Genomic DNA, 13,311 nt, shown 5'->3' with positions numbered 1-13,311 from the left:
GGGATAATTTTAACAGAAAAGAAGAATCTGTGAAACTCAGCGATATATGGACAGTGGTGCTACAGAATCGACGAGAAGTTTTTATCTTTGACGTACTATGATCGATAGTTATATTTTATACTTGACAAGGTTTATCTCTGCTATCACTTGAAATCCAGACCACGCCCACTTTCCAAGGTATTTAGGCCGTTCTTCGACAAGACTCAGCACAACCAGGAGCATCTCCTAAGTTGTCCAACGTGGCTTTGGACGAAACGTCAGTGATAGAAGAGTTCCATGGAGCAAGGGCATTGCGGCGCGTGCCCCCGGACTCCAACCGCGTGCTGATGTAGTCGACGCCGTAGAGCTGCTACTGCCACAGCTCTCGCGGCAGAGTAGAGACACGATGCGATATAACGTCAGTCCCCGTACATTAACGGGAGAAAAAACCTGAAAAACTTGCGAAAAGGCGTTCCTCGCGTAGTCGTTGTATCTCTATAACAATTCCGCAGCGTTTCCACTTATGCGAACTCGTATAATTGATGCTTTTTATTATTAATATTGTATTGTTAATTGCCCGGATTTGCAGTAGTTATTAATTCTTCTCTCGTTCGCATAGCACACACCACTGATTGCGAGGAAATATTTTAGTTAACAGTTTTTTCTTACGCTGTTGTCTCGTTGCTATGGAATTGTTGTGCTGGTATGCAGCGAGATCCAGAGATACTCTTTGATTCAGTCTTTGTAAGATTGTGTAGTAATACGAAAATATTTTATAGTTCACTTCTCAACTAATGACGTGAATATTTGCACTTCAATGAAATAGTCTTTCATGAGTAGTCGTTGATTTAGTCATTTATCAAACTGTTTAATGATGTAGTCCACACCGGGTATTTAACTGGTAACGAACAGTTTATTGTTATTTTGTCACTAAATACTTATAACTCCTGCACCACACGCACAGGAAATAGTTTAGTTAAGTCAGTCCGATTGAGTTATAGTTTTGTTGGCAATTACCACAACTCAGCACTTTAGTGTAATTGTTTTATCTTCATGATGTCGTGTACTTGGGTCCTACTCAAGACTAATTGCGTGTATTCTTTCGTAGAATGTTCACTTCTCCTTAAGGTCCAACTAATTTAAAGTCAAGTCCAATGTTCACTAATTCCGTTATTAGATTTCAATTAACCCGTAGTGCACGGTTAAATGAGTCTATCTGTTCCTGTCTCAGTTCATAAAATCAGTTTCTTAAGCCGTGAAGCCCGTCACGCAACAAACACTTCTAAACTCAAAAACAATCTCGTCACGATTTGCAGTCTCAATAATTCAGATCAGAACTGCTCTCGTACGTCTGCACTGGATGAGTTCTAGCAAGCGACTTCTTCTGTGGAAGAGCATTGTAGGCGCATTGAATTTCTTTGTTTCGCTTACAAATCTCTTCCACATAAAAGTTATCTCTGATGACATTACTTTGGACTTAACTTTTAATATATTAATTTCACATTTGTCACATGGATATTTGTCCATTGCTGAAATACGATGTTTCTTCTTTCTCTTTCGCTAACAAATATGCTCAGTGCTGTACAATGTAGTTGTTGACAAAACTCTTTCGTGTTAGCTCATCGGCAAAGATGTCGTAACTGCCAAGATAACTTTCCCTATTTCATGTTCTTTCTTAATTGACTTGGTGGTCGTTGGCGCGTTACAGCATACAACCCGGAAGAATTCTCGGTAACTGGGACAAACTGTTAATCGATGGTAATATCGGGATGTGTTGCGACGCCTACGAGAAAATATGAGAAAGAAATGTGGCGAGACAATTCATAGCTCTTGCGTCACACACCCGCACGTTCAACCCTGTTCGTGCGTGACTATTGGACTATAAACTGCCTCATCCTCCGTACTCTCCGAGCCTGGGCCCTGCGAACTGTTTTTTTATTTCCATAGTGAAAAAAACCAGTTGAAAGGACGAATATTTGAAAGCTTGGACGAGATAAAAGAAAATTCGCAGACGGCGGTTCGCGCGATACAGCAACAGGCGTACCAAGATAGCCTCCGGTAGTGGAAACGGTGCTGTGAGCGGTGTATCAGTTGTGGAGGAGAGTATTTCGAAGGAGACCGTGCACAGTAAGTAAAAGGTAAGCACAGAAAAATTTTGTGGACAAAGTTATGGGTACAGGAAGTGTACTGCAGGACTTACGTTAAGCGAGGTACAGAGTGCGCGGCAAATGACGCGGAGTTCGCATACAAGCGTTTCTGAGAATCTGGGTGGAAGATTTCTGTCCTTTTGCCTTGAAAGCGCTAACAAACAGCCTGAGGCGAGTCATGCGTAATGTAACGTTTACCGTGTAACAAGGTGCGTACAATGGGCACCAGGCTACCGACGCAGCCTCAGCCGGGCCGGATGACGCCGTGCGCGACAAACGGCGTCGCTCCCCCTCCTTCGCCGGCGCGGATTCCCGCGCAGATAAAAACATGAAATACGCCACAGGCTCGTACTCGTAGCCACAGATCCGCCTGGGCGCAGGACAGAGCGGCTAACAAGGTCTCCAGCTGACGAGAAACGCAAACAGCGCACCGCACTCGCGACCGACATGGCTGTAGCGGCGCCGCCGTCCAAACCGCAAGACAGCGTCGGTAAGCAGCGCACAGACACTCCCTCACTCGCTCTCACACACACACACACACACACACGCACACACACACACACACACACACACACACACACACACATATATATATATATATATATATATATATATATATCACTGTTCAGAATATTCAGAATAAGTTACTTTTGTTTATGTCTATGATCGCAGAAGTGTTTGGTCGTTAGAGTACCGGTTTCGGTCAGGGATGACCATCTTCAGATTTGTATTCAAAACATGGCCTAATATACGTATCTGAAGACGGTCACCACTGACCGAAACCGATAGTCTAAGGATCAAACAATTTTGTGATCATAGATGTAAAAAGAGAAATTTATTCTATTTTCTACATCACTGCTCTACTCGTGACTTTGTCGCAGCTTGTGATGTCTAAGTACTGTACATGCAAGTTATTATTTAAATTCTTTGCTTTATTGGCCTTTGGAGTACATACCGTACAGCGAGTGGTAATACATACTAAGTAAATCTGATGTTAAAAACAAGTTTATTTAAGTACGTACAGAGCACGTAGTAGCTGGGAGATTTAAGTTTTTCCCATCGGGCGACTTAACGGTAAAAGTGTAGGGTATTACGCAAAGATGTGCGTCAAAGTAGCATGATCTTTCGGGGTCAAATCGAGACACAAGAATGAGGTGATTCACCCACATCCACATCTCTTGCCCATTGGATCTCGGTTTGACTTCTCGATTTCGTTCTGCTTTGACACTCACATTTGATGTGATTGCCTAGATTTTCAAATCTGCATCTACATCTACATTCCAAAAGCCACCTTACCGTACGTGGCGAAGAATGCTTCTGGTATGGCTATATGATCCACTTCGCTGTTCCAGTCACACATGCTGCGTGGGAATAATGACTGTCCATGAATCTCCTTACCAGCTGCAGCACATCTCATTTTTCCATCGTGGTCAATTCGGGAGACGAATCCAGTAGGAAGTGACATATTGTTTGAGTTTTCCTGGAACGTATGCTCTTAGAATTTCAACAGTAAACATCTCTGTGATGCATAAAGTCTTTGGTAGCGACTTATGTTGGAGTTTGTTGAGAATCTCGGTAATGTTCTCAAGCTGACTAGTCGATTCTGTGACGAAACGCACCGCTCTTCGTTTGCAACTCTCTAACTCTTCTATTAATGTAACGTGGTAAGCTTCCCATTCGAGCAACACTTAATAAGGGTTTCTTAAGCCATTTCTTTCGTTACATTTTCTTCATATTCTCTCAATCGATCTCAGTCAAGCATCTGTTTTTCGTACAGTTTGTTTCATGTCGTCATTCCACTTTATGTCGCTCCAGATGTACGGTAATAGTGGTCTCCATCTTTTGTCGCCATTAGTGTAATCGAATAATAGCGGATCTCTTCGCTTATTTATGATCCTTTTATAGTTCATGATAGTAATGGGAAACAAATACAATGCATTAGACCATTGAGACAAAAGAAGCAAGCAACAGTGTAGAAACCCTTAATTGGTTCTCGAGTGATACTGCAACATTATCTTTTGGCAATAGGACTAATAAAGTCATCAGAAGATCAAAACAAACTACAAAACGATTTATAAAAGATATCTGAATGGTGCGAAAATCGGCAGTTGACCCTAAATTACAAAAAGTGTGAGGTCATCCACATGAGTACTAAAAGGAATTCGTTAAACTTCGGTTACACTATAAATCAGTCTAATCTAAAAGCCGTAAATTCAACTAAATACCTAGGTATTACAATAACGAACAACTTAAATTGGAAGGAAGACATAGAAAATGTTGTGGGGGAGGCTAACCAAACACTGTGTTTTATTGGCAGGACACTTACAAAATGTAACAGATCTACTAAGGAGACTGCCTAATTACGCTTGTCCGTTCTCTTTTAGAATACTGCTGCGCGGTGTAGGATCCTTACCAGATAGAGCTGACGGAGTACATCGAGAAAGTTCAAAGAAGGGCAGCACGTTTTGTATTATCGAGAAATATGGGAGAGAGTGTCACAGAAATGATACAGGATTTGGGCTGCTCATCATTAAATGAAAGGCGTTTTTCGTTGCGACGGAATCTTCTCACGAAATTCCAATCACCAACTTTCTCTTCCGAATGCGAAAATATTTTGTTGACACCGAACTACATAGGGAGAAACGATCACCACGATAAAATAATGGAAACCAGAGCTAGCGTGGAAAGATATAGGTGTTCGTTCTTTCCGCCCGCTATAAGAGATTGGAATATTAGAGAATTCTGAAGGTAGTTCGATGAACCCTCTGCCAGGCACTTAAATGTGATTTGCAGAGTAGCCTTGTAGGTGTAGATATAGATGTAGACGACTTGCATAAGGTATTAAATCTGATTGTCAGCCCTCGGTTTGGCACAGTTCTCCTGGTAAAGACTTTCAATTACATGTGCAGGTTACAAGCTCTAGAAAAGTTTTCGATTATACTACCAACTGTACTTCCCGGCGCGGAAGCGTAGTTGAAGTTTCAACTTATTGACTCTTTTGCACACAGTGACTTAGTGATCGCGTTTTCATAAACGTGAAAATAAAATCTGATTTTAATCATTACTGATGTCGAGTCAGAAGAACAAAGCGAGGAACCTCTAACGCACATCTTGATGACTTGGGAAGTCTCTGTAATGGAAATGCACCATCGTCACTGACGTTATGTATCATTGGTGTATGTGCAACCCGTAAACCATGCACTACCGGGGGCGGGGCAGCTGTCAGATTGTAGTACTGGCGGCTTCTCTGCCTCCTGTGTCTCGCTACTCTGCTTCACGTACGTTATATGAACTCGCTTTCATTAGGCGACGAAGTCGAATGCAAGGAAATCGGAGATACGTTAGTGCTTGTCTCGTATTTCATTTTGCTGGCCGGCGGGACTGCGATGTGAGATTTTCTTCCAACCTGTCTACAATATTTTCATCTATAGACAACTCTGACTTTCCGAAGGTCCTCACATCATAACAAAAAATTTTAGTTGGTGAAGTCCTTCACCTCTTGCATGATTTGAAAATGTGTTTAAGTGAGATCTGAAACTCTGGGTTAACTTTTTACTAACCCACAGTAGAACTGTTTAAAAACTGTCCTATCTGAACCACTATATGCCCCTGCAGAATTTGATACAGCAAGCGTATTCGACTCAGCGTGACACAAACTGACTTATAGGTTTTACTGGCTAGGAATACTTGCTTTGTATAAAACTAACAAATTTTATACACACTGACGGGAAAAAAATCACAACACCAAGAGATGATTAAAGCAGAGTATGATATTTAGAGAATACATTTGGCTAGGCAGCATACGTAAGAGATTGACATTGCAAGATCACGGATTAATCTACGCGCGAGATAAGCCATTGTAGTAAATGTGAAATTCTGGTACCTTAATAACCGATGCAACCACCAGAATGTTGAATGCAAGCATGCAGACGGGAATACATTGTGTTGTACAATTGCCAAACGTCAGTTTGTGGGAAGGAGTCCCATGCCTGTTGCATATGGTCGATCAGTACAAATACGGTTAATGTTGCTTGTGGATGACGCTGGAGTTGTCGTTCGATGGTCTCCCATATGTACTCGATTGGAGACATATCTGGTGATCGAGCAGCCCAAGGCAACATGTCGACACTATGCAGAGCAAGCTGGGTTACAACAGTGGTATGTGGGCGAGCGTTATCCTGTTGGAAAACACCCCCTGGAACACTGTTCATGAATGGCAGCACAAAATATCGAATCACCAGACTGACGTACACATTTCCAGTATGGTTCGTGGGATAACTACGAAAGTGTTCCTGGTGTCATTTGACATGACATCCCAGACAGTAACTCCAGGGGTAGGTCCAGTGTGTCTAGCACGCAGACGGGTTGGCTGCGGGCTATCAATTGGCCTCCTTCTAACCAATACACAGTCATCACTAACTCCGAGGTAGAATCGGCTTTCATACGAAAATACAACAGTCCTCCACCTTGCCCTTCGATGAGCTCTCGCTTTACATCACTGAGGTCGCATATGGCGGTGGTTTGGGGTCACTAAAATGCACGTTACAGGATATCTGGCTCGGAATTGTCCTTCAAGTGACGGATTTGTAACAATTCTTTGTGTCAGTATGGCACCAACAGCTGCTCAAATTGCTGCTGCAGATACAGTACGATGCACTATATTGTGGCTACATTTCTGCCAAGTCTTTCTGCAATATCGCAGAAGGAACATTTAGCTTCTCGTAGCCCTATTACACGACCTTGTTAAACTCAGTGACAGGTTGACAATGGTGTCTTTGAAACTTCCTGGAAGATTAAAACTGTGTGCCGAACCGAGACCCGAACTCGGGACCTTTGCCTTTCGCGGGCAAGTGCAAGTGGTAGAGCACTTGCCCGCGAAAGGCAACGGTCTCGACTTCGAGTCTCGGTCCGGCACACAGTTTTAATCTGCCAGGAAATTTCATATCAGCGCATACTCCGCTGCAGAGTGAAAATCTCATTCTGCAAACATCCCCCAGGCTGTGTCTTCGCAATATCCTTTCTTCCAGGAGTGCTAGTTCTGCAAGGTTCGCAGGAGAGCTTGTGTAAAATTTGGAAGGTAGGAGACGAGGTACTGGCAGAAGTAAAGCTGTGAGGACGGGGCGTGAGTCGTGCTGTGGTAGCTCAGATGGTAGAGCACTTGCCCGTGAAAGGCAAAAGTCGTGAGTTCGAGTCTCGCTCCGGAACACGGTTTTAATCTGCCCAGAAGTTTCATATCACCGCACTCCCCGCTGCAGAGTGAAAATCTCATTCTGGAATGGTGTCTTTGTCGCCTCAAAGTCATTCTTGACTAACATCAACTCACCACGTCCAAATGAATGGTAACTCAAGTTCATGACCGTTACAATGTGTGTTTAAATCAAGCCTGATTTGCATCCTCATAGTGGCGCTACTACGGTCAATCTCATGCGACTGGCGCGAAATTTGAATAGACATCATCCTTCAGATGTAGAAACACGTCTATCAACTTTCGCTTGTATCGCACAACTCCTTGTTGATCTTGCTATTATTTTCCGTCACTGTATATTTCAGTTCTCTCCCTGATCACTTGTTACAGTCTAATTCGTTCATTTTTCATTGGTCCTAAACTGCAATGCACCCATACTTGGATGTTATAGATGCTGATCTACGAAGTCGAACGGCTCAGTATTGCCAACATATTCTAATGCGCAACGCGTCGCAGTAGTGGAGTCTGCTTCTAAAAAGTATGTCAAAGAAAGAACCATTAAGAAAATTTCATTTCACTGAGTTCCAGATCTCTCACAAACCAGGAATGCTCCCTTAGGAACAGACAGCAGCCGTCTTGTGTAGCGTGGGACTGAAATACCTAACAATAATGTTCCTAATCGTCATTTTTATGTTTTCTGTCGTTTCGTAGTTGCTTTCATTTTAATATTTTTATCAATATCTTCTTGGATTGTGAACCGACTATGCAACTAAACAGAAGGCTTTTTGTTTCAATGACGTAGGCTCTTCCTTTGGTTTCATTTGCCAAGCAATATCAGTGGGCTGTAAAACAGATATACTACTATATCACAGTTAGTATTTTACTATTATTGTCTTATTCCTAAATAAGAAACAACTTTCTGGAGCCCAAGTTTCGTAAGATGACATTGCTGTCTCATTCTGCTTACGATTTTCTGGGAGCTTGGTATCAGATGTACGTCGCCCTAGAATTATACCTCGTTGTCCTGTGTACACCAGGGTTTTCTACTTTCAGCGTTCGCGGCACATTTCACCCCGTTTTCAAAAATACATGCTGTAAAATGTGCTCGCAAACGGCGAAAATCGGACGTCCTGGATGTTGCCAGGGTCAACGAGGTATAATTATAGGGCGACGTATGTCTGATTACAGCGTCCCACAAAATCGTAAGAAGATTCAAAGAGCAATTGGTAAAATCTTGCGCTCCAAAATTTTTCTTATTTAACGTTACGACAATAACGAACAAAACTGTAATATAACAGTATTCTGTACACACTTTTATTATATGTATGCAACACACATCTATTACAGGCCACTGAGGATCCTTCGCGAATAAAAAAAAAGCGAAACGTGTATGTCGTAAAAACAGACTTTTATTCGATTTCACAGACTGATCACACACCTAAGAAGGTATTAATAATAATAATTATAAAGTCCCTAGGCCTTGACAAATAATGAAAATTACCTAGGACTAGCCATATATTTCACAGCTTTTAATTCTCCGGAGCCCAAAGAGAGATTCCCGAAATTACATCCAGAAATCACAGCAGAAAATTCGTCACTACCAATACAAGAAGAGGGTTATTCACACATAAAGAAACTTAAAAACATCAAATCATCAGTGGAGGCCGGAACTGTAGCTGAACTCTTGAATAATTTAGATCCAAAACCAGTCAAATAAATTTCACAAATAATTCGAAACATTTAGCAAAGGGGGGTCTCCCTCTTAGCGCTCACCTGCAAAATCCTATCAGCTTGTTTCTTGAATAGAACAAAAAAGCAATTTAAACTATAATTAGCAGAATATCAAGCAGGATTCAGACCGAACAAGTCATGCCCAGAACAAATTTTTAACTTCAAAACCGTACTCAAAATGCGTATGTGTTGATTTAAAAAAGAACCTCGGCAGGCAAGCGCTCACAGTTCCAAATTTTAGAAGAGAGGGGACTAGATCCCACAACACAATAACTCATGAAACAAACACTAAGAGGCACGAAAGCAAAGTTTATGAGGGAGATCTCAGAACCCTTTCACAGTCAAACAGGTGCCAGACAAGGCGATGGACTCCCACCTGTTTTGTTCCACGTCGGTGTAGACGAACCTATTGAAGAATGGGCGAAAGTAAGTAAGAAACGTGGGTTTTGGAAGCCAATTCTACTGGGCTATCACGAGGTCAACCTCTGCATACCATACCTCGCGTTTGCAGACGACCTGGCGATACAAGAGGACGAAGAAACAGCCGTCAAACAGTTCAAAATACTAAAAGAATGTGACGAAAAGGTAAAGTTACAAATCTCATTCGAGAAAACTGAATTCTTATGTTCAAAGTCAAAAATGGCGTGCCCGAAAACAGCGTCTTGCACTTTAAAAAACTCGGAGAACTCATCGAACCGACAGGACTTGAAAAAATCTAACAACAAAATCGTCCCCAAAAGGTCAAAAAAGCATTAGTGTTAGTCCAAAGCCTCTACAACAAAAAATCTATCTCAAGAAAGGCAAAAATCGGCACTACAACACATTCACAAAACCAACAGTCCTCTACGCAAGCGAAAACACTGACACTTAACACAAAAAAAATTGAAGACATCAAGAAAGAAGGGAGAGAGATAATTAGGAAAAGTTTAGGAGCAAGGCATGCCCAAGACTGTCACAGGTTACAATCAATCAAAACAACAGATAAGTTTTCAAATATCGAAACTGACACTAAGAAAATGCGAATTACCAGAAAAGTGGTTGACAAACAGGATAATACCTTATGTTATATCACTTAGAAACTCAGCACCTGGGCTGAACGAGATTCGAAAGGACCTCAAAAACGCAAACGTTTCAGAAAGAGACAACTTCAGACATAAAGTAGACAAATGAGAAGTTAGATCAGAGCAACCAAAATAAAGTACAGACCAAAGTGGTCGGCTGACATTAACAAACCTTTCTGGAAAAAATGAAAGCCTAAGGGTGCAACAAGAAGAATCTAAGCAAGTGTTTATTTAGTTATTTGTCTGACTTCTTCTATTAACAAGAAGAATTCGCTAATAATAATAATAATAATAATAATAGTAATAACCATAATAATAAAGTTCCTAATCTCTTAAAAATTTGTCGACACCAAAGACTAGAGGATAACGAATAACGACTGGAACCTACATGTTTCATGCAAAAATTAATGAATAAATTCGACAAATACTTCGATGAAGAATAACCTGAAAAGGGGTTGACAAAATATGAAGTGTCAGTAAAGATCGAAACAAGACCTCCGGCGGGTAATACTGAAACATTGTCTAGGCGAGCGAAACGCGGGCTGTGGAAGTGAGGATAACAAACGTGGATGTCTGAGATACGTATATGAAGATTCAAATAATGTATAAAATTCAATTTCGGAAATTGTCATTCTAAGTAACATTATACTTCCATTGAACTCTATAAATGATTCTTTCTTTTTCGATAGATATTGCTCGTTTTCAAAATTTCAGTTGGTTTGGCTTTTTGTCTACTGTATGTTGGTATTGCAATGATACTGAAAATGGGACTATATATCACGTTAATGTTGTTTCAGATCTATCTTGCATTTAATGTCGTCAAATTATTGGTCATTAGCTGACTGTCAGTAACTGCTTTTTACTGAGTTACACCTTTCTAAAGTAAGATTAATGTTTTGAGCTACGCTGTTATTATGTACTCTGAAAAATTTTGCATTGATAAGCAGAAGTGACACGTTTGTATACATGTTCTGCTGCTTTCGTTCTTCCTGAGCTTGCCGGTCACGAATGATTAGATGAGAAAATCTTTTCCCAATTCCGGAACTGTTGTTTTTGTTACAGTATGTTCAAAAAATGGTTCAAATGGCTCTGAGCACTATGGGACTTAACATCTGTGGTCATCAGTCTCCTAGAACTTAGAACTACTTAAACCTAACTAACCAAAGGACATGACACACATCCATGCACGAGGCAGGATTCGAACCTGCGACCCTAGCGGTCGCACGGCTCCGGACTGAGCGCCTAGAACCGCTAGACCACCGCGGCCGGCAACAGTATGTTCCATATATCGTTTTCTGAGTCTATTAACATCTAAAGCTGTCAGTCCCCTTCTTCTGTTTGAAGTTAGGCTGGTAATCTAAGCAGTATGTACGGCAGAAGAAACGTAAATAAAAAAATGTAAGAAATGTTTTAATGTAGATAACTTGTTTTCGACTGCCAACCCTGTAAACACCCTTCTGTAGTCATACGTGTTAAATATCACACTTATTTAATATACGCTGTCTGTTTTAACTATTTGTACTCGTTGTTCAAATGAATAATGCATATCTGGGAGAGAAGTTTGGGGATGGAAGATATAGCAAGAATTGAGACATTCATCATCAAGAAAATTCTCAAGGGAAATGGAACAGGACAATACAATTTTTTCAAGTACGCAAGCTGCACGGATATTTTAACTAGAAGATTAGAATTTAACGCTGTGTCTAATACGAGGTCATTAAATACAAAGTAGCAGTACCTGCGTTATTTAGAAATAAGATGCATTACTCCTTCGCACATGTATGCACGTCCTAAGGAACAACGCATCGTACTTCTTAATAACACAGGCACTTTTATTTTGTATTTATTCGCCAATGCCAGACCTTCGACTCTCATTATAACTCCTTGCTTGATGGGAATACAGGTAATGTACAAGTGCAAGTTGTGACAGGACGGCGGTATATGGAATTTTTGGTCCGGCCGTGTTTCTTGCACAGATAGCCGCAGCGGCTGAGGCGATAGCTCGCGTAAAGCGGCAATGCCGGGTTCGAGTACCGGTCCGGCACAAATTTTCATTGACGTCATTCTAATATACAGTCGAAGGTGGCTCATATTCACAACTGCGAATACATTTCCTAAAGTCATTACAGACGGAACATTCGCAAACGCTGGAGAGAAACGTAAAAGGGCAACATACGTCTCGCATTCGCGGAACGATTGTGGAATCCACGATAAGCGGTGTAGTGAAACGACGAAAATCTCGAAACATAGAGGTCGGTCAGAATATCGTACATTATTTCCTGCTCACTGAATACTAATTGGTGGATAAAGTACGCTGTTAACACTAGCGTCAATCACTATACGGAGAGAGTAAGAAGCAAGGCAGGCTCGTACGCACTTGAATTTCTCCTATCTTGTCTTTTTAGTATTTACATGAAAGATATGAACACGGCGGTAATACTGCTTCTCAAAGAGTGTGACACACTTCATCAGCAGCGTTTCGACCACCTTGTGGACAGTATGCCAAGGACAATCCAAGCATGTCAAAATCTACAGGATTGGATAACAAATCACTGAATGTTACCAATCATATGAGTGCATTTTTGAACAGACTTTATTATCTTCTTATTTATTTTTATTTCACCTATATCTCTAACGTCGATCAGTTGTAGAATTTTGGAACACGTATTATGTTCGAGTACAATGACTTTTCTGGAGACTAGAAATCCACTCAGTAGGAATCAGCATGTGTTTCGAAAAAGACAATCGTGTGAAACCCAGTTCGCGCTATTCGTCCACGAGACTCAGAGGGCCATAGACACGGGTTCCCAAGTAGATTCCGTGTTTCTTGACGCAAGGCGTTCTATACAGTTCCCCACAGTCGTCTAATGAACAAAGTAAGAGCATATGGACTATCAGACCAATTGTGTGATTGGATTGAAAAGTTCCTAGATAACAGAACGCAGCAAGTCATTCTCAATGGAGAGAAATCTTCCGAAGTAAGAGTGATTTCAGGTGTGCCGCAGGGGAGTGTCGTAGGACCATTACTATTCGGATATAAATGACCTTGTGCATAACCTCGGAAGTTCACTGAGGCTTTTTTGCGGATGATGCTGTGGTATATCGAAAGGTTGTAACAATGGAAAATTGTACTGAAATGCAGGAGTATCTGCAACGAATTGACGCATGGTGCAGGAAATGGCAATTGGACCTCAATGTAGACAAGTGT

The 13,311-nt window shown here is 41.3% G+C and overlaps 1 protein-coding gene across 1 annotated transcript in view; it reads left to right on the top strand.

Annotated features, from left to right (window-relative positions):
* LOC124606414 (vesicular glutamate transporter 2-like) overlaps nucleotides 1-13,311 on the top strand; it is a 182,361-nt gene that overhangs the window by 88,172 nt on the left and 80,878 nt on the right. The window lies entirely within an intron of this gene.

The sequence above is a fragment of the Schistocerca americana genome, chromosome 3, assembly GCF_021461395.2.
Source record: "Schistocerca americana isolate TAMUIC-IGC-003095 chromosome 3, iqSchAmer2.1, whole genome shotgun sequence".
NCBI lineage: Eukaryota > Metazoa > Arthropoda > Insecta > Orthoptera > Acrididae > Schistocerca > Schistocerca americana.
The sequence above is the reverse complement of the archived record's forward strand: the minus strand, read 5'-3'. Positions and strand labels throughout refer to the sequence as shown.